The 22,929-nt window shown below is 43.2% G+C and overlaps 1 protein-coding gene across 2 annotated transcripts in view; it reads right to left on the minus strand.

Moving 5' to 3' along the window:
* Positions 1-21,817, minus strand: part of LOC144786124 (acyl-coenzyme A synthetase ACSM3, mitochondrial-like) — a 413,227-nt gene extending 391,410 nt beyond the window's left edge. For both annotated transcript variants that reach the window (XM_078665090.1, XM_078665091.1), the window contains exon 1: positions 21,684-21,817. The gene's annotated coding sequence lies outside the window, so the exon portion shown is untranslated. The remainder of the gene's footprint in view (positions 1-21,683) is intronic.
* Between the last annotated feature and the right edge of the window lie 1,112 nt (positions 21,818-22,929).

Genomic DNA, 22,929 nt, shown 5'->3' on the forward strand with positions numbered 1-22,929 from the left:
AAAGTAATCAGTGAAGGCATCAGATAAAGATGCACGAAAGGTGGGGATCTTCCAGAAGAGAGGGTTAAGTCTCCAGGTGGGCACCGGAGTCGGCACCCTGCCTCAGAGGAGTGTAATAATTAAGGGTCTATGGTCGGAAACAGTTTTAGCCAAATATTCTGATTTCTCCACTTTGGTAATTATCGATCTGGAACATAAGAACCGGTCAATTCTAGTATGTAGATTATGTAGTGGAGAATAAAACGAGTATTCTTTGTGAGTGGGGTATAACTCCCGCCATGTATCTAATAACATCCAACCTACGACCCATGAAGCAAAGAGGTCGGTCAACTTGGTAGCTCCAGCAGCCTGTAGAGGGGGGTGTGACCTGTCCATATTCAAATCTAAGACCGCATTCCAATCTCCTCCCAGCACCCAGGGTATCTCGATCCAATCCGCTAGTGCTAGGCCCAGTTTGTGCAGATACTTATCCTGATCATAATTCGGTGCATAGACACTTCCCAAGACAATCAACCTCCCATCCAATGTACCCTTCACTATGATGTACCTGCCTTGGTCATCCACCTTCCTCTCCACCTCTACAAATGGTACCCCGTGACGGACCCATATAGTTGCTCCCCTAGAAAAGGCTGAGTAGGTCGTGGAGTAGACCGTGCCTCTCCATTTCTTCCTCAATTTCTGTGATTCTGTGTCAGTAAGATGGAACTCTTGAAGGAATGCAATCTGAGTACCGTGTCTAAGGAGGAATGAGTGGATTCGATGACGTTTTTGGATTGCCCCTAACCCTCGCACATTCCAGGTGAGAAATTGGCATGTCCCTGCAGCTTCAGCCATGTGTGTCATCTATCACGTGTAAAAATAACTATAACCCTGTTATGTTATCCACTGCATGTAGCGACCAGGAGTCCCTATACCCTGAAACCAATTAGAAAACCCAACCAAACTCGGCACAGCCACTAAACAATGCTGGGCCCAACATTAGAATAACAAACACATAATTCCAAATCATGATGCATACGCCAATGGGGGGGGTGGCTGAGCTCTAGCACCAACGGTTCATTGTTCATGTCCAGCTCCGCTTGCTCAACGGCAGGTCATCCCGGGGAATCAGGATGTATGATAGCAAGCGGTAAGGGAATGGGGGAAGGTTCACAGAGCAAGTAATTAGACATATGGAGTGCCGGTCTCAACTTGGCTCACCAGCAACGCCCAACGCTTGAAGAGCATACTCTAGATGTATAATATATATATATATATATATATATATATATATATATATATATATATATATATATATATATATATATTACCTACTGGCGGTCGCCAGTAGGTATATATAGTTAGGATTTTTTCTCTATGGGTTTTTTGAAAATTCTATGTCTAATAACTTTGGCGTTTGTGGACGGAATTGGCTGAAATTTTCAGGAAAATGGCACATTTTGTTTCCTTGAAAATTTGGGGGGGGTTCGTCCAGTGGGGGCCGAGAAAAAAGGGGGGTCCCAAAACGTGTTTTTAACATTGAGTTTTCCATAGGGCGGTTGGCCTCACTTTTAGCCCGAACGGCTGAATGGATTTGCACGAAACTTGGCAAAATTGTAGGGACTGGTAGCCCGATGTGCCTTTTGTAGGTCTCAATATATGTGCTCCAGTGGATTTTGAGAAATTAACGTTTAAAAAAAGATATATATCTGTAACAGCGGACCAGTTAGCGCACTGGTTCGCGGACTTTTCGCGCAACGGAGCTTTGTGAAGCGAAGCTGATTGGTTCTCTGGCGTCTGTCAACATTCCAAAAAGTCCGTAGCGGCCGCCATCTTGTCTCTCGGTAGGATCGAGAGACAAGAGGAGGCCAAAGCGAAGGGGCAAATGACCATAAGGGGGAATAGTAGATCCTCGCTGACCCCCTAGGTTTGATGTGGAGGTTTTAAAAGGGCCCCGCGGGGCAAAAAAAAAAAATTATAATAATAATCTTACGGCTGAATGGATTTGCACGAAACTTGGCAAAATTGTAGGGACTGGTAGCCCGATGTGCCTTTGCTAGGTCTCAATATATGTGCTTCAGTGGATTTTGAGAAATTAACGTTCAAAAAAAGATATATATCTGTAACAGCGGACCGCTTCGCGTACTTTTCGCGTTACGGAGCTTTGCGAAGCGAAGCTGATTGGCTCTCCGGTGTCTGTAAACATTCCAAACAGTCCGTAGCGGCCGCCATCTTGTCTCTCGGTAGGATCGAGAGACAAGAGGAGGCCAAAGCGAAGGGGCAAATGACCATAAGGGGGCATAGTAGATCCTCGCTGATCCCCTAGGTTTGATGTGGAGGTTTTAAAAGGGCCCCGCGGGGCAAAAAAAATAAATAATAATAATAATCGAACGGCTGAATGGATTTGCACGAAACTTGGTAAAATATTAGGGACTGGTAGCCCGATGTGCCTTTGCTAGGTCTCAATATATGTGCTTCAGTGCATTTTGAGAAATTAACGTTCAAAAACAAGATATATATCTGTAACAGCGCTCCGCTTCGCGGAGATAAAATTATATCTGTATTACGTAGCTGTTGCTAACACCAGCTAGCGACGGCTAGTAGGAGATAGCGACCATCTTGGGCCCCACTTTGCATGTGAGTGATATTTATCACTAATGACATGCAAAGTGGGCATGCCAAGATGTTAGCGACTGGAAACAGTCGCTAACATCGCTATCTCCTATTATCAACTTTTGGAAATATTCGAGATAAGCGCGAATATCTCCAAAAAGTAACAGCTGCCCTGAGCAGTTCTTAGCCATGTTATCCAATGGGAGGTGGATAACATGGCTAAGAGCATTAGCTCGGTAATGCATGAATATCGCGGAGTTTTCAGCGATATTAATGCATTGCGCTCGTTTTTTATCGTATTTGCGATAAACCTTGATAATAGCAAGGTTTATCTGCGATAATTTCTGACGGTAAAAAAATCTTTGCAATGCATCGTTAGGGATAAATATCGCTTAACTTTGGTAATATGCCCCAACGTCTGTTAACGTTCGATTCGAAGGAAATCAGGAATTGTTGAAAAACATTGTGTGCGCCATCTTGTCTTTTTTCAAATGCCACACTTTTGTCGTGCACGGCAGCCATTTTAGATGCCTTGACCAGATCCACTCTGTGCACGCTGTCGATCCTTAGCATGGCTCCCCACCCTCGCAAGCATCTCCCCCAGGCAGTGGTCACCCCCGCTCTCTGTTTTATGCATGGGTAATAAACCTCCCCCCATCTGCGCTGTTCTTCCCTGAGAATCACACCCTGTGCCCGCCCGACACCTCCCTTTCGCCCTATTCACTACCGCACCCTCTGACACTCCTTTTCCTCTGTGTCCGATTGTCCAGGCCGGTCCTAGGCTATCAGCTAGCCCTGCAGATGTAGTTTATGGCCACAGCTGTAAAGAATCACCCGTCTTCAAAGGAGTTATAGTAGATCAAGGCCCACACTCGATGAGATCCGTCACAGCAGAAGCGTTGCTATTATCTGAAAACCATCCTGTATTGTGATTGGGGAGGGGACCGAGCGTGAAGCGGAAGATTCCAGGGATGACTCTTTGTACATCAAAGTTTTTACAATTATGTGTCACATTAAAAATATATAGCACTCCGACAAAGTAGTAAGATTATAAAACTTTAATAATTTATAAATATATACAAGAAAACAAAAATAGTAATAACATATAAACATTTTTAGAGAAAAACAACGAAGTAGCGGTCGGCTGTGCGAATAGTCCCAACGCAGCACAACGTCCAGATTTCCGGCGTGGGGCGTCGCGGGGGGTGGGTGATCAGTAGCAAACTGTTGTGCGAATAGTTCCAAGGCAGCAGAACGCGCCGAAATCTAGATGACACAAAAGTGATGTCTAGTAAGTTGCCACCCAGCAAATAACGGCGTGGGGCGTCGCGGGGGGTGGGTCATCAGTAGCAAACTGTTGTGCGAATAGTTCCAAGGCAGCAGAACGATGGCACCAAGGTGATGTCCAGTAAGTTGCCGCACTGGTTTTGGTATCCTACAATGCTGCTCCGAATAACGGCGTGGAGCGCCCCGGGGGAGGCGGCGTGAACGGGCCTCTCCAGGTGGAGTCTCGTCTGTTGTAGTGGGGCGCCCCTTTACCGTTTCAGTTGCCATTGCGTCCGCTTTTGGTCCACTGTGTCAAAATCCGCCATTCAGCTGAGTTGCGCCCACTCTTGCGGTGCAGCGATAGGCGGCTGTCACAGGACTCTCAAAATGGCGGCAGGCTGTTTCCTTTTTGGGCCTGGTCCACTGAAATGGCCCTGGGACACCTTGGAAATCGGACGCTTGTCTGCTAGGTCTTGGACCCCATTCTCGAAAGCGTCCCCTCCGCCTTGAGAATTCATCAAAAGTTTTGGGGGCCCCGACTCCTGCAGGCTTCTGGTGGGGAGCGGCTGCCATGATTGCTCGCGGAATGACCACGACGGAGCTACGAGATGGTGGTGCTCTCATGGTGACGCCAGCTTCAGTCTGAAACATCCAGAAACAAGGTGGGGCTTTCATCGTTTGGGGGAAAAAAAAAGTTTTCATCCAATGAAAAGTGTTGTTTTTAGGTCATATGATCAAGCCTTCCATCATTAGGAAACCAAAAGTAAAATGAACCAATGAAAAGTTTTATAAACAAGTCACATGACCTGTTATGCGGCATAGGGTATAAAATGCGGAGAAAATACGTTGGCACGTGAGGCGGCGTCAGTAGCGGACCGATGTGCGAATAGGCCGAAGGCAACACAACGCGCCAAGATCCGGATGGCATCGAGGTGGTGTCATAGTTGAGAGTTCTGAGCAGCGGTTGTAACACTGTCTGAAGCTTATTTGCAGCTGCTGCAGCTTCACTACGCGCCAAGATCCGGATGGCACCGAGGTGGTGTGTAGGAAGTTGCCGCACTGGTGTGGCCATCCTACAATGCTGAAAGTCGGCGTGGGGCGCCCCGTTGGCCTGTGAGTTTGCGTCAGTAGCGGACCGATGTGCGAATAGGCCGAAGGCAGCACAACGCGCCAAGATCCGGATGGCACCGAGGTGGTGTCTAGTAAGTTGTCGCACTTCTGTGGCCATCCTACAATGTTGAAAGTCGGCGTGGGGCGCCCCGTTGGCCTGTGAGATGGTGTCAGTAGCGGACTGATGTGTGAATGGGGCCAAAGGCAGCGCAACAATATTTTCTACTATATTTCCGGTGTAGAAGAGACCACAAGGCGCTGAGATGCCAAGATCCGGATGGCACCGAGGTGGTGTGTAGCAAGTTGCCGCACTGGTGTGGCCATCCTACAATGCTGAAAGTCGGCGTGGGGCGCCCCGTTGGCCTGTGAGATGGCGTCAGTAGCGGACCGATGTGCGAATAGGCCGAAGGCAGCACAACAATATTTTCTGACTGACACCACAAGGCGCTGAGATGCCAAGATCCGGATGGCACCGAGGTGATGTCTAAGTTGCGGACTGATGTGCGAATGGGGCCAAAGGCAGCGTAACAATATTTTTTGTATGGAAGATACCACTAGGCGTTGAGATGCCAAGATTCGGATGGCACTGAGGTGATGTCTAGCAAGTTGGTGTGGTCATCCTACAATGCTGAAACTCGGCGTGGGTCACCCCATTAGCCTGTGAGATGGCGTCAGTAGCGGACCGATGTGCGAATAGGCCGAAGGCAGCACAACGCGCCAAGATCCGGATGTCACCGTGGTGGTTTCATAGTTGAGAGGCACTTCATCTGCAGTGGGGCGCCGAGATCCGGATGGCACCGAGGTGATGTCTAGCAAGTTGCTGTACTGGTGTGGTCATCCTACAATGCTGAAACTCGGCGTGGGTCGCCCCATTAGCCTGTGAGATGGCGTCAGTAGCGGACCGATGTGCGAATAGGCCGAAGGCAGCACAACGCGCCAAGATCCGGATGTCACCGTGGTGGTTTCATAGTTGAGAGGCACTTTATCTGCAGTGGGGCGCCGAGATCCGGATGGCACCGAGGTGATGTCTAGCAAGTTGCTGTACTTGTGTGGTCATCCTACAATGCTGAAACTCGGCGTGGGTCGCCCCATTAGCCTGTGAGATGGCGTCAGTAGCGGACCGATGTGCGAATAGGCCGAAGGCAGCACAACGCGCCAAGATCCGGATGTCACCGTGGTGGTTTCATAGTTGAGAGGCACTTCATCTGCAGTGGGGCGCCGAGATCCGGATGGCACCGAGGTGATGTCTAGCAAGTTGCTGTACTTGTGTGGTCATCCTACAATGCTGAAACTCGGCGTGGGTCGCCCCATTAGCCTGTGAGATGGCGTCAGTAGCGGACCGATGTGCGAATAGGCCGAAGGCAGCACAACGCGCCAAGATCCGGATGTCACCGTGGTGGTTTCATAGTTGAGAGGCACTTCATCTGCAGTGGGGCGCCGAGATCCGGATGGCACCGAGGTGATGTCTAGCAAGTTGCTGTACTTGTGTGGTCATCCTACAATGCTGAAACTCGGCGTGGGTCGCCCCATTAGCCTGTGAGATAGCTGTTCTTTGGATTTGGGCCTGGCTCGTCTGCTGTAGTGGGGCGCCCCTTTACCGTTTCAGTTGCCATTCAGCTGAGTTTCGGCTGCTCTTGATGCTACAGCGACAGGCGGCTGCAACAGGACTCTCAAAATGGCGGCCTGTTCTTTGGATTTGGGCCTGGTCCACTAAAATGGCCCTGGGACACCTTAGAACTTGGACGCTCGATTTTTTTTTCCTTTCCTGTACATGCAAAAAAAGGTAAATGCCCGGTACGTTACACGCTTCATCTGCCACGATGAACTCTCCAGAGGAACCGAAAAAAAATATAGTTGTGGTAACTATACCATGCATCGTCATATGGAGAGGTGGCACCAATTAATTATAGTGCTGCATAAAAGAGAGATTTGGAGGAGAACCCCTGACCTGCTAGTACATTCATCAAAGAAGTGGCACTGAGAGCTTCAGAGGCAAGGGAAACGGTCCCAAATATTTAGAAGAACTTTGGAAAGATTAAAATGACATGTTTAGATTGTGGCAAATTAATTTCATGTGGACAGATGAGTGTTACTCTAATAAATACAGCATATGAACATCATCATAGTCGATGGTTGGTAGAGACATTTTGACTATATCCTGGACCTGCCCGTCCTCGCCCAAAATGGCGCCAGAATAAATGGGACTCGTAACTCCTTGTTGTGTACTGGTTGCAGAACCTTGAAATCACGAGATACGTATGCAGTTTTGAAGCAAATGGCGGGCGGGGACGAGAATTGATTGAATATTTCGACATCCCTATTGATATTAAGTTCTGATGTGTTATTGATTACTGTACTGTTGAAAGTTCGAATTAACGTCACCCATGGTACTTGCCCGCAAATGTATATCTAGATAATTTTATTGTAACTGGCCCTGTCGTATTTTAATTATAAAATGTACGTCCACCGATTCCGTAACTGTTAGACACCTTAGTTCTTGCAACGTAATGGCCCGCCCGTTACGTTCCTCTACAGTGTAAATGTCTATTCATCATATACGATTACAGTTTGCTCCGTGGCCGGCCCACGTGGTTATAGGCTCGTATTTGTATAATGAAATTTTCACAATAAAGGTTTTTAAAAGAAAACATGGTAGTAGTATATACATTGGTAAAGTTTTTAATAATAGTCACTGTTTTAGAATCATTAAAAGGCAAGTGAAATAAAGCAGACCAATTACATGAAGGGTAAAAGGTATAATACGAAGGAACGCAGTAAAGATAAATGGTCAAGGGCTGTTGTGTTTTCTATTCCTGCAACATAAAGTGATCGATAAGAATCTCATATTCAGGCGTATCGGCGACTAAGACAGCAGGTCGACCCTCTTTTGCTCAACGGCTCCGTCATGGGACGAAGAAACGCTCTTTTTCTCGAAAAAAGAATATATTTTACTTGCAGGACAGTTGTAAAATTTCCGGGAAAGTACATTAGCCTGGAACATTATAACATATATTTAAGAAAAAATAATGTTCGGAAGTAATGAAAAGCGTAATTTTTAGGTCATATGACCAAGCCTTTCATCATTACAATAAGAAAAGTAAAATGAACCAATGAAAAGTTTTATTAACAAGTCACATGACTTGTTATGCTTACGTTACGCGCTGCGCGCCCCGGATGACTTCCGGATGCGCTAACGCGGCGCGTCATATGACGCATTACCCGACAACGCAGGTACAGAATATAGTCAAAATGTCTCCACCAACCAGCGGTCGGAACACAACCCCTTTCAGCAGGCTAAATAGTTCTGTTAAATGACAACAGAAGGGACAGGCAACAAGAACCATCAGTCAAAGAGGGGAGGGCTAGTTCTTCTCTACCGGGTTACATTGGGGCGCTACCGGAACTGATCGAATTGGTAGTCTACAGTGTTTCTGGATGTTTCAGACTGAAGCTGGGGTTAGCATGAGAGCAGCACCATTTCGTAGCTCCGTCGTGGTCATTCCGCAACCAATCATGGCAGCCGTTCTTTATCGTTATTTTGGGCGGGGTGGGTGGCGGAGCCGAGCTGTTTTGCAGCCATCATTGTGTGGAGTTCAGTTCATCTCACTAGTTTTGTATTTGTCATGAGGGGTTGTTCCTAATGTTTCTATTTTAGCGAGGTCAAAAAGAGATCCCATTAGTGGCCTACTGATTTTGCTCGATTCCTTTTCTTTTTTTTTACACGATTTTTCGTTATCTGCAAAGACTAAACAGAGTATTGCGACTCTGTGTTTGTTTGTAAATAGAGAATGAACCAAAGAGAACTAATTCTAAAACAGTAAATACTTGGATAACAATGAATCAAATGGAGAGAGAAGCAGGCACGACGGATTACAATGGGGGCAAAGACCTGCGTTAACTACCTTTCACTATCTGCAAAGAGAGAGTACTCCTAATAGAAATGAGGGGGGGGGGGCACCATTCAAAGCAGATCAGTGTGCATAAACACGAAAATGTTTTCACTTACCACGTACTTGACATTCGACAGCTTATGATATTTGCTATTAAAAAACCATTGAAATTCACTGAAAAAACCATAGGTTATAGACCATATATAGTTAGGAATTAGCATTTACAAAACCTTGAAAATTCACTGAAAAAACCATAGGTTATAGACCATATATAGTTAGGAATTAGCATTTAAAAAACCTTATTTTACTCACACAAAACCATTGAAATTCCATATATAGTTAGTTGCACTAACTATATATCGCGCACCTGCAATCCACTGCTGATGATGTCACATATTACATCATTCATGACATGGTCAGTGACATCACTGATGACATCACTGATGACATCTCAAATGACATCACTGATGACATCACTGATGACAACATCCAGTGACTGTATGTTTCTGTAAAGTTAAAATGTGTCTTACATATTGAAGAATGAGTGGAAGTATAAGTGTCTGGACAAAGGATTTAGTAGGTGCATGACTGAATGCATGAGTGAGTGATTAAATGTGTCTCACTGAGTGCATGGGTTAGTGACTAAAGTGTCTTAATTTGTGCATCATTATGTCTGTTGTTCTGTAAACTGCTGCATGTTTTGATCAGTAGCTATATGATTAACTATATGGGTTACTGATTGATTGTCCAAGTATTTGTATGGGAGACTGAGTGTGTGTGTGGCTGGCTGGGAGGTGTGTGACTCTGTGCAGATCAATGTGTACTTGTATCAATGATTGTATAACAAGGTAAGTATGTGTTAGTATATGTTTGAAAATGTAAGGTGCTCTATGTTTAACTGTATAGACAAGAAAATGGAAGTGTCATTGATTCTTTACAGGACTGACTAGGTGTGTGAGTAACTCCATGGATGAGTGGCAGACTGTGAGTGTCTGTATAGGTGTATGAGTGCATATGATAGTGTTGTAAAGATGAGTGATTGTATGTATGAATGATAGTATGGGTGAATGAGTGAAGGTGTGTGTAGACGTAGGAATCAGTGAGTGCGTATGTAGTAACTAGTATTGGTGTGTCAATGGTTTCAAAAATTATATTCTGTATTTAACACTGGGTGAAACAGAGGTTATATTAAAATGTGAGGAGATGCATTGTATTGTCACATGAATGATATCATCAGTGATGTGGTCATTGATGTCAAATGAGATGTCATCAGTGATGTCATCAGTGATGTCATTTGAGATGTCATCAGTGATGTCATCAGTGATGTCACTGACCATGTCATGAATGATGTAATATGTGACATCATCAGCAGTGGATTGCAGGTGCGCGATATATAGTTAGTGCAACTAACTATATATGGAATTTCAATGGTTTTGTGTGAGTAAAATAAGGTTTTTTAAATGCTAATTCCTAACTATATATGGTCTATAACCTATGGTTTTTTCAGTGAATTTTCAAGGTTTTGTAAATGCTAATTCCTAACTATATATGGTCTATAACCTATGGTTTTTTCAGTGAATATATATATATATATATATCCCCTTCCCACAACAGACCATTAATTTTCAGTGCATTGTACATAATGCAACACGATAAATAGACCAACTATTGCAATCATTATTATATAAAGGATACCACTCATGTGTTCTCCGTGTTCTCATGGCAAATTGGTCTGCCACCATCCTCTTTTGTCTAATATATCATCAGCGGCTCTTCGATTGGAATGATGAGTGTGCAAATGCTTTTACCAAGGTTAAGAGTGAAATTGCAAGGATGCCAACTCTGGGTCATTTTGATGTGCACAAAAAGACTATTTTGACCACTGATGCAAGTGTGCGAGGGTTGGGGGCTGTCCTATCTCAGGTGGTTGATGGAAAAGAAAAGGTCATTGATTTTGCTTCACGGTCATTAAAAGGAGCAGAAGAGCGTTACTCTGTAATAGAACGTGAGGCTCTGGCCTGCTCATGGGCAATTAGTCACTTCAGATTCTACTTATGGGGTTTGCCATTCTTAGTTAGATCAGATCACAAGCCACTTGTACATATGTTTTCGTGTAGGAATGTGGAGAGCACAACCCCAAGAATTAAGAGATGGATTGAAGGACTTTGGGAATATAATTTCCATGTGGAGTATTTGCCTTGACTTGAAAATATTCCGGCAGATTTTCTGTCAAGAATGCCTTTGGAAAAATACTCTGCATGCAACCTTGATAGTGTGAATGTTTCTTGGGTAAAGGAGTCAGCTATTAACCAGGAAGAATGGCTTAGTCAGTGATGAAGCAAGGGCAATATTTATAGATTTTACTGTCAATGGCTGGCCTTGTTTAAAATAGGTTCCTGACTGTGCCAAAGGTTACTGGAATGTTCGAGATGAGTTGAACATTGTGCAAGGTGAGCTTTTGCGGGGTGATAGGTTGATACCCCCATTTCAGATGCGTGAGAAGATTATTAACCTTGCACATGAAGGGCATCTTGGCCGCAGTCTTACTAAGGCTAGGATCTGAGAGTCTTATTGGTGTCCTGAGGTTGACCGCCATGTTGAAGAAATAGTCAGCGATTTCACTATTTGTGCTGGGAATGACAAATCCAGGAAAGTAAGGTCTACTCCTCTTTCTCCTGTTGCTATACCTGAACGTCCTTGGTCTAAACTTGCAGTTGTCATAGTTGGTCCATTTGACAATGTGGCTCCTTCTGAGAGATTTGTTGTTGTCCTAGTGGATTATACGTCAAAGTGGGTGTCTGCTTCTTGCATGAGTTCAGTTGTGACAAAACATATCATAGAATTTCTTAAGGATTCTTTTACTTGTGAGGGTGTTCCTGATATCGTTGTTTCGGTCAACGGGGTCCAGTTTACTTCTCAAGAAATGTCGGATTTTTTTTAAAGACCTGTCCATCGACCACCAAAAGACTGCTCTTTATGCCCCTCAGGCTAATGGTTTAGTAGAGAGCATGAATAGATAGATTAGAGCCTCTGCCCAGACTGCCTTAGAGATGAGAGTTACGCTTAAACCCATAAGTAGGAAGAAGCTATGGGTACACAGAAATACTCCAAACAGTGTGACTGGTTATTCGCCTTTTAAGAAACTCAAGGTTAGAACTGCTGGTTCTAAACGTAATCCCTTATGGTTGAGTATAAAAGACAGAGGTTGTGTTGTAAATAACTGGAGTTAAAAGGTATCAAAACAATTATAAACAGGTTTGATATTAAGATGGGGCAAGAAAATTCGATTGGAGAGTGGGTGATCTTGTCTATGTGAAGAAAGCAGTCTGGTCACCAAAAGGGGAATCTAAGTATTTTGGTTGAAGGCTTATTATTAAAGTTATGAGGAGCGTTGTTATGCTTGCTGGAGGGGATGTTTGGAGCATGTCTCATTTGGCAAAGTGCACGAAGGGGGATGAATATGTCAAGTCTAAATCTCGCTATTTTCAGTCCAAGTGTAGTCACTCTCAAGGCAATCTTCAAAGGGATCATACATGTGATAAATTGAAATCTCAGACAAGTCTGCCACACAATTATGTTCCGCAGAGTTTCAACAACAAAGTTGTTTCTGATTCTTTTTCTCGTAGTACTAGAGCCAAGAAGCCACCAGCGTATCTTCAAGATTATTTTCTTAAGTAATTGTTTTAATTTCTCCTTCATTTAGTTCTATACTTGTTTTTTCATAGTTTTTTTAATTTATCATTTGTCATTATTATAAAAGGGAGATGTGTTGTAATTTCTCTTTAACACCATGCGCGCTACGCGTTTTCCCGCTGTGCGCTGACTTTTGCGAAAACCCCCGATTCATGACGAGCTCAGCTCGTCATGAGCATACGAGAGGCGTAACTCATGACGAGCTGAGCTCGTCATGAGCGTCGAAGGGGTTAAGGTTTACAATCCGTGTTGGGAATTAAGGGACATCAGCGAGAACATGTTGCTCGAGCTCAATCACAGAGTGTCAGTTTAATGCCACCGCAGCCACAAGTTTCCCAGTGGGTGTCGAATAAAAGTGAATATCATTAAACCCGCAGTATCTTTCGTTTATTAGTATCGAAAGCTTTTTTGAGGTCCAACACCAGACACGCTGCCTGGGGGAAACGGTCACATATCTGGTACTGCACATAGAACAGTCGCCGGATGTTGTACGAGGTGTTTCTGCCCGGAACAAATCCATTCTGATCTGGCATGATCAGCTGTGGGAGGACCGTGGCGTACCTTTCCGCCAGGATCTAGTTGTTAGAGTGTATGGTGTATAAACAGCCGCGTATCAAAGATTTATATTCCATTTTGACTGGGGCAGCATTGATGATATTCCTAGAATGGAAACTGTCTGGGCAGATAAACTAGGGAACCCAGATGTTGATTTAAGTAGATCATTATTGTCTAAGAAGGTGTTCTTATCCGTCAACTTAAAAGCCCAACACTTTAAAACAGTTTTTAGTTTATATTTTACACCAGGAAAATGATTTGCCTGGGGGGGAAAAGGGAAAACGATCACTGCCCAAGGTGTGCACTGGGGCCCGCAGACATGGTTCATATGTTCTCTAAAAGTATTAAACTTAATTAATTAAAACTGGGGACTTAAACATTTCTTTATAAAACTTTATCACAGGTAGAATCTCTTTCTCCGACCATGATGCTACTTGGTTGTGATGAGACTCTACAGTTGGAATCAACACAAATCGGCTTTTGTTTTATGGTAACTTCAATAATTCGTATATTGATTGCATCAAAATGGAAGGATGTGGATACCCCAACATATCAAACCTGATATGCCAGATTGCTTTATGTATTTAACTTTGAGATGGGTCTGTATCAATATAAAGGCCAGAGGGCGAAGGAAAGGGGCATCCAAGTTTGGTGTCCGCTTATGGAACAATAGAATATGTGGTCCGTTATGTAATATGTATATGAATATTTGTTTAAGTTATCTTCTGTTCTCTGGATCATTGTATCTGCTGCTTTTCTGAGAAGAAATAATACATTTAAAAAGATTTTTTTTTAAAGAAACTTATTTTTAAAGAACCTTCACATATTGTACATGAAAATTATTTATAATAGCTAAACACTATATCCAGGGCTTTAAGTGCGATGAAATAACTGGGGGGGGGGGCTCTGTCAGAGGGGCGTGGCTGATGTAATTAAGGGCATCGCTTAAAAACATGTAAGCTAAAAATCTTTGCTTAGCATAGTGTGCAGTCCGACTGATATTTTGCCGTTTCTGTCATTGCATCCAGATATATGATACAACAAGTGACATTACACCTACAACAATCTGGAACTATTGGCTTTGTCAATGGTTGTTAGTTGCATAAGAGAAATAAGCAACAATTATGGCTTTGCTCTATATAATATTTAAAATGATTTAGTTCTGAAATTATGAGACTGTGAAAGAACCGAACGAATCTCTTTGAAGTTACATTAAAGGTAGTGTAGGGATGTACTGATGAAGAGTTAAGATTTTGTTTTAACCCTGAGGGTCACGGCAAAAATGGAAAGCCCGATTGAGTCGCTCAGCTCCTACTGACGGCGGTTGCCGGCGGGGGGACTCCCGACGTAGGACCAACGCTGTCTAGCAACACAGATGCCGGAGAGCCCACAGCACAGACAGGAGAACTGATGGCGGCTCGAGGCGTCCGGAGCAAGACACGTTTGGCGGTACAGGCGGTTCCTTCGTCTACACAACTTGAAACGAACAATAAAACGGACATCAACAGGAAAAAGCACGAGCTGCATACTGGTAAGGGGGTAAATTAGAAGGCAGTAAAGGCACTTTATCAAAAGGCATTGTAACTGGGGATCAAAACAAAAAGCAGATAGCCATTACGAGCATGTTTCCAGTCAAAGGCACGATTGAATATGACAAAGGGCAAGAGAAGATAAAGGGCACAACTGACACATCAATCGAACCCCTACCGGCGCAGAATCATGTGTTTTAGACCAGCAAGCTGTCAGTACAATCCCGGACGTGATGGCGGAAAGCGGCACTGGGCGGGTGTCATGGGGATCGAGCGGTGGGATAACCGTATTAGGCACGCCCGAGGCACGTTTAGATATAAACCGAGGAGGAGAAAAAGTTCAACCAGCCATAGCCAATACCCCGATTATGGCCCTAACAGCAGAGATGTCTGAGGCAGTAATAATAACGAGTGCACCAAACGGATCGGAAATGACCAACTCAACTGGCCTAATCTCTCCAACTGGAAAGGAAATACAGGGAGAAAAAGACCACGAGACGGGGTATTTGTCTCCAGATACTTTAGAAAATGTTTACTCCTTGAATGAGGAAACTGGGGAGTCTGAAAATCTGGTTTCCAGCACGAGCAGCAACGAGGAAGCAGATGAGGATACATCCACAAGCTATTGTAGTCAACAAGGGGAAAAAGGGTGCCCAGGAAACCTAAGAGTTGCTGTACTCTCTTGATGAGTAGAACAACACAAGGTGGCAAGGGATGTTAGACTAACCCAAACAAACTTTGGTGTTGCAGTGAGTTGTAAGCCTGAAGGCTGTCATTTCTTCCCCATTCAGCATGTGTTGCAAATGGTGATCATGTTATGCGCTCTGATACCTTCGGGTCTAGATCGCGAAAAAAAAAAAAGGAAACCTAAGAGGCTATCGGATGGAAAAAAGAGTGGTCAGAGACAGAAAGAGGGAGAGGAAGAAGGTGAACTAGGCTGGGATTATTCAGGTACTCAGATGAGGTTAGGTAATGGTACACCCAGGAACATGAAACCACCTAGAAAACAACTAACGTGTTTGCCCAGACAGAAAGACACAGTATTCTACAGTCCCCCAAATTGTTTCCGGATGAAGTAATACAGGAGAGCCGACAAGCCCGGATGGCTTCAAAAAAGTTACAAGGCTCAATTAGGAAAGTTGTGAAAACTTGTACAGAGATTACGGAGAGGCTAAGTATGGTGGAAAATCGAACAGAGGTGCTAGAATCCACAGTTGATAGCTTAAAAAAACAAGCACTATTGCAAGAAAGTCCTCTGCAGGATGTAATGTGGAAGCTGGAGGAGGCAGAAAATCGGCAACACCGCAACAATCGAAGGCTGCTAGGAATACCGGAGAATAGTGAGGGTAATGACATCAGGAAGTTCACAATAAATCTGTTAAAAAACTCTCTTCCCGAACTCGCACAATGGGACTGGGATATAGAAATCCAGCGGGTACACAGATTTCCTCTAAATATAGCCAGACGACGCCCTAACAACCAATTGTATTTAAGAGCGATTTTAATCTTTTTTGGGAATTTTCTTCTCCGGCAAGGTGTGCTCGAATTGGTGAGACCTAATAAGAAAAGGAATTGGGAAAACTTCTCGTACTTTGTCAAACCAGATTTCCCGCATGCTACAGTGGAGAGGAGGTGGCGGCTTAGACAGCTGATAGCGCCATTTCAGAAAACGGGTGCCTCAGTCTTTCTACAAAACCCTGCTAAGCTAAAAGTAAATTTTCAAAGACAGAACTATTTTTTTACGTCTGAGATACAAGCGCAGAAAGTACTGGAGAAAATCACAACAGGGAAAATGGGAGCTAGTAATGACAATCGCTAGGCAGTTGCAAAATGGACATGGACTTAAGCTGCTATCCTCCATCTACTAAGTATTATGTGATTACTTGGTCTGCGCTTTGTGTTGGTTAATAATAACAAAAGAAGAGAAAGGGAGGGAAGGGGGAAGAAACATGAGAGAAAGAACTGTACATATGTAATTAAAAATGTAGGGAGGGCGTCGGGTGGGGTGAGGATGAGACAGACGCTATCAAAACAGGCTCAGAAGTGAGCCTGATTGCCTATTTTCTAGTGGCGGGCAGAAGGGAGGGGGAGGGGAGAGGGGGAAGGGAAGGTAACGGTGACTCAAGAAAAAACATAAATGCTGATATAGAAACAAATAAAGGGGGAAAGTATTCAAATGGAATCAGGACAGCGAGGATATTGAAATGCATACTAGGGATGGGAAAGTATCAGTATGTCTAAATTGAAAATGTTGACTATCAATATTTGTGCCATTAATGATGAAAAAAAGACAAAGAGTGTCTGTTGGTCTACAATCAACAGGGGCCAATATCCTCTGTGTACAGGAAACACATATCGAGGGGTCTCAAACCCATCTACTAAATAAATTGGGCTTCAGGGTGGTTATGGCCTCAACACAAAAAGAAAGGACAGAGGGTGTTACTATATTGGTGAAAGGGGTGGGATACAATGTACTCGATCTTCATCCGATAAATACTGACGATGGGCTATCGCAGAGTGTCAACAGAATAATGGAGCGAAAATGACTGTCTATACAATATATAGTAACATTAGCGATGACCCAGAAGTACTGGATCACATATCTAACAAGCTTGTTCATTGGCCTCTACCAGTAATAATCTGTGGTGATTTTAATCTTCACTTACCAAGTGATTGGGCAGACGACTCAGATTTTCAGTATAAGGGCAGGAAGCCCAGAGTATTTCAAGCATTTAAAAATATATGTCAAACCCATGGTTTGATAGACTGCTGGTAAACAGAACATCCAAAGGATCCAGGCTTTACGTATGACTCCTATCCACATGCACGCCATGCAAGATTAGATTAGATTCTGGTTTCCAATATACTAGTCGTTAGCCGTACAATAGAAAAGCTACCAAGGGTACTCGCTGACCATAATCCTCTTCTTTTAACTATTGAACTTGGTTCAACTAAGTATAATATCCTCATCGATGCTGATGACGGCTCCCGGCCGTCATGAGTCACGGTGGGCGTGTGCTGATGACGGCCGGGAGCCGTCATGACCACGCCCGCGATTGGAATGCTCAGCACTGCGGCGGAATTCCAACCGCAGTGATGAGGTTATGAAAACATGGATGTTTGAAGGAGCACTATTGGTTAATGAGAAATACTGTGATTTCATGCGGCTGTGGATTCCCAGATTTTTGGAAGATAACATTGGTAGCGCACCAATCAATATTGTCTGGGATGCCCTAAAGGCTGGGATTAGAGGTGAAACACTTCGATTTTCATTAAATGCTAATAAAAAGGCCAAACAAGATATGAAAGTACTTCAGGATAATATAGCTGTCGCTGAGGAAGGACTAATGAAAGCTGTCCAGGAGGGAACGGAAGTTGAAAATAAACTAAGGCAGGTCGCAATTGCGAAAAATTGTATTATTAATGTATTAACTGCAAGGGCCATAGATAGAGCTACAATGCATGAGGAACACTTTTATGAATTTAGTGAACAGGTCGGACACCAGCTGGCGGTACGCACCCAAGAACAAAGCACAGCTAATTTTATCAAGGCTATTCGGGATTCAGTAGTGGGGCTAAGGACAGATCCTGACGCAATTAGAACCACGTTTCATAGATATTATCTGGATCTGTACAGTGATATTGATATACAACAGGAGTCAATCATGGATTATATCGATCAAGATAGATTCTTAAGATTAAAGACTAATGATACAGAAACTTTGGATGCTATTCCACAGTGGGAGGAAATTCTTCTTGCAATAAATAATCTTGCTCCAGGTAAAGCAGCGGGCATGGACGGGATTCCCACTGAATTTTATGTTAAATTCGCCACACAATTAAAAGGGGTACCGTCGCAAATATATTTCAGGGGGGACACACTCCAGGATCTTGGTCCATGGCCAAATTTTTTTTATTTTTTTTAAAACATAAAGAACCTACTGAACTTGGGTCGTATCGTCCTATAACGTTAATAACTGGGGACTCGAAAATGTATGCTAAGCTATTAGCTGCCCGATTAGCCGCACATATATACAAAATCATATCTAAACAACAGCATAGGTTTATCCCAGGAAGGGCGACAACCGATCATATCCAAAAGGTGATCTCATTATTTGACTGGTCGGAGGTTGCAGGAGACCCTATGGCACTTATATTATTAGACGCCGAAAAGGCTTTCGATAGGGTCTCCTGGAAATATCTCTGGACTGTTATGGCAAGGAGTGGTATCGGGGAACCTTTTATCAAAGAAATACAGATGTTGTATCAGGGCCCGTCGGCTGTCGTAATGGTTAATGGGTCAGTATCGAACCGCTGCCCATTATTGTAGGGACGAGAAGGGGTGCCCGTGCTCTCCTCTTTTATTTGCGTTATATATTGATCCGTTTATTCGGAGACTAGATAACAACGGGTTAATTCCACCCATTTGGATAAGAGACCAAGCCACAAAAACGTTGGCGGATGATATCTCGTTGGTTACTAGTGACCCTAGGCACCCAATTAGGGTAATTGAAGAAGAAGCCAAAATCTTTGGTGAGATATCAGGATATAAACTAAATCAAGTCAAAACTCAGATTATTCCCAATAGTAAAATTGAGTTGAGGGATGAACGAGTAACAGAGAAAGCTATTTATATGGTTGTTAGTATAACCGCCAAAGTAGAGAATCTAGTTAATGATAATATCATTCCATTAATGCAACATACAAAAAAGATATGATTCGGTATAATAATCTCCATATATCTATCGGGGGAGATGTAACTTGATTAAAATGCTTTTTTTACCTAGATTTTAATATTTTTTCAGAGCAATTTGTTTGGAATTTTCTTTGCAAATATTTAAAGATATAGATAGTATGTTTTCTAGGTTCTTATGGGGATACAAGAGACCCCGTAGAGCATTATGATTTATCACCCTACCTAAAGATAGAGGGGGAATAAGATTGCCTAACCTCAACTATTATTGGGCCACTACACTGAAATACTGTATTCGTATATTATTTAAAACAGATGTAAGAAATGACGGGAATATTCCAACACCACAAGAACTCCGGTTAGGTGTTGAATCCAGAGGATGCTTGTGGCGCCATGTGAATGACAGCTACTTTAAGAAAGTTAGATTTAAGTCTATATTTGGCATCTATAAGGTCTGGAAAAATACGCATAAATTATTGGGTATCGGACGATTATCTCATTATACGCCAATCCATGAAAGTAATAATCTCCCAGGGATTTTTAATGATACATGTATGGAAAGATGGGTACAGAGAGGGATTACACACCTTGGCTGTTTTTACTCTATTTCAGGATTGAAATCTTTTGAGGAATTGCAGATGGAGTATAATCTAGATCATTGGGACTTCTTTAAATATTTACAAATTCGGGATTTTCTTTGGAAGAAAGGTGGTGGGGGATTAAAATTTCATACAGTCCCGTTAATGGAGAATATGGCTAAAAAGATAAAGATAAAAACTGGAAAATATGGATAAATATATTACAAAATGGCAGGTTAAACTTGGGGTCTCAGCGGAAACTATCCACCACTCTTTCGCATTATTTCAATCCTATCTAATGTCCACAAAACTACAGGCTCCTTATAAAACCTGCTTTTTTCTATATTACACTCCATGTAAATGGGGGATAGGAAAAGGAACAACATGACCTAGATGTGCGTTAATCGAAGCTGACAGCGTACATATGTTTGCTTCTTATGAGGGATTAAATAAGCTAGTGAACGATATTTCAGTCTTTCTATCAGAGGTATGTAACACAAGAATAGAAATCTCTGTTGATTAAATTATGTTAGGTATATCTAACTCAGAACGTCCAAAACACATGCATGGACTGATATTCGTAGCAATGGCGTTTTTTAGATTATGTATAGCGTCAGCTTGGTTAGATCCAAATCCACCAGGTGTTCCAACAATGAAGATCTAAGTTGTTGGTTGCGTGCAGTTTAGAGGTAGCCATATATAAAAGAAAGGGGCACAATAAGCGTAAAAAGGGACTCGCAATATGGGATCTGTTATTGAAATGGTCACAAAAACAGACAGAGAATGTGAAATCCATGTTAAATTCCTGTTTAGAGCCATTGTATATTATTTTCTGTACTAGGGGAAAACCTTTTTTTATGTAATATTTAGTACAAAGAAAAACACTGGAATCTTGTTTGCACTGGATAGGTCTGAGCTTGGGGTGGGTTAATGGAGTGGGCTTAAATGTACAAAATATAATAAAAAGTATTAAAAAAAATAAAAATAAAAAGGAAAGCCCGATTGAGAATGCCGGTGCTGAGAACTAGCAGGACCCGGCCAGCTTCAAACCCAGACTATATCCTTTATAAGATTTACAAAATATTTTGTTGGCAGGATTCACACATCTCTCATCGTTTGGGTCGTTTTCTGGCTCCAAGGATCGCCTCTAACCGTTGTTTCACAGGCTTGGCTTCTCTATATAAATCTTCATCCACTCAAAAAGCAGGTGTTTTCGTGTACGTCCCCACTCCAAAACAAACGCGGACCCCGTGCATTCCTATGCAGACAGCGGGACTTCCGGCTGAGCCAGCCCAAATAAGTATACAACCGTCCGCTCCGGTAAAGGTGTTCCATGTAAGGCTGAATAACGAAGCGTATTATTGTTCGTCACCCAAACCAAGACCTACCCTGCCTATGGTTCCCTGAAAAACTTCGGGGGTGCATGTTGCTCTGTTTAGGCTGCCGCAGACGCCTATCCGGGATATAAATTACTAAACGGGGGCCAGCGGCGCACGTTGTCAAGAGGAATTACTCAGAAGTCCGCATAGATAATGCCTTCCGTGTAGCGGAACAACTGCGCATGCGTACAACTTTCAGTCAAAACTGAAAAACAGTAATTTTTATTTTATAAAAAATAAAAATACATTTGATAAAAATAAAATAAATAAATGCCTTACACTTACCAATTAAAGTTCTCCGTCTCGCCTTAATTCGGGAACGCATGATTCATGAACTGCTAGTAACAGGGGTTTTTATGTGTTCTTTTAAAAAAAGGAAATAAATGCCTTTCACTTACCAGTCAGATTTCTAGGTCTCGCCTTAACTGGGGAACACAGGATATGTGAACTGCTGGGAACAGTGTCATTTGATCATGAGGCCCCACTGGCGCTGGTTTTTAGAATCGAATTTTCCCACAAGGCACCGCCTTCCTCAGACTATTGCACTCCAGCAGGTTTAAACAGGTTGCGATCATGTGGCAGGCTGCCAAATGGCAGCAAGGGAGCGAATATTGATGCAAACCGACCTTTGATACATTCCAAATACGATCCGTGCTTTGAGATTTTTTTTAAGTTACAGTTTTTAAAAGTATACGTATCTCAATCTGGGAACAATGCCAATACTGAACTAAGAGGCAAATTAGGTATTACGAGGAACTCTCAGGGTGGTCTGGGTTGTTTTTATAGGTGGACAAATTATCCTTATAGTTAAATAAATCTAACACGAGAACGTTTTATACATGGTATTTCTAGACCACATGTATTTCAAGGAGCTCTTATATATCAAAATAAAGAACAAGCATTTACAATGCAATAGGTCTCGCAGCATTAAAGTTTGAGTTACTGGCATTGTAAATGACAATGCTTTGCATTATTATACTTTTTTATTTGCAATTGGTATATAAACATTGTTTGTGAAGGGTTAGCTGTTGCTTATGCTAAGCAAAGTTGGCAGTAATATAGAGTGCTAGTCTTGCTTTTTATAAGCATGCTGATTTAAAGCGCTCTGATACCTGCGGGCAAAGTTTGCGCTATAGAAAAGTGAAAACTAATAAATAAATTAAAAAAGCCTACCTGTACCACGTCCGTTCTTATTCTGCGATACCACATATCTTTGGGTCCCTGTACTTATTAACTGCACCCGGCTGTGGGAAACCTCCATGGCAGGAACAACGCGTTGCGGGGCAGACACTGGCAATGTAGCCACTGTCCTGTGGCTGCACCGCGGGGTAACAGTGTAGGGCCAGGAAGAGAGGCAGTTGGTAGTGCTGTGCCATAGCAGTGTACTTCTCTGTGTATGCTGGGCATGGGGGTGCTATTGGCTGACAAGAAGTGATGAGGTGCTGCCGGTTCGGTGTGCCTGCTTCCTGATCTTGGGCAGGCGACAGGTAAAAACAAGTACAGGTGGGGTATGGAATCACCAAGGGGGGAGGTAAAACGGGTGGGGGAATCAACTATGGTGGCAGGTTTGTGGAAGCAACAGCAGGGACTTGTGGGGGTTGAAGCAACATCGGGGACGGAAGTAACACAAAGGAAGCCTGTGAG

The sequence above is a fragment of the Lissotriton helveticus genome, chromosome 10 (assembly GCF_964261635.1).
Source record: "Lissotriton helveticus chromosome 10, aLisHel1.1, whole genome shotgun sequence".
Lineage (NCBI taxonomy): Eukaryota > Metazoa > Chordata > Amphibia > Caudata > Salamandridae > Lissotriton > Lissotriton helveticus.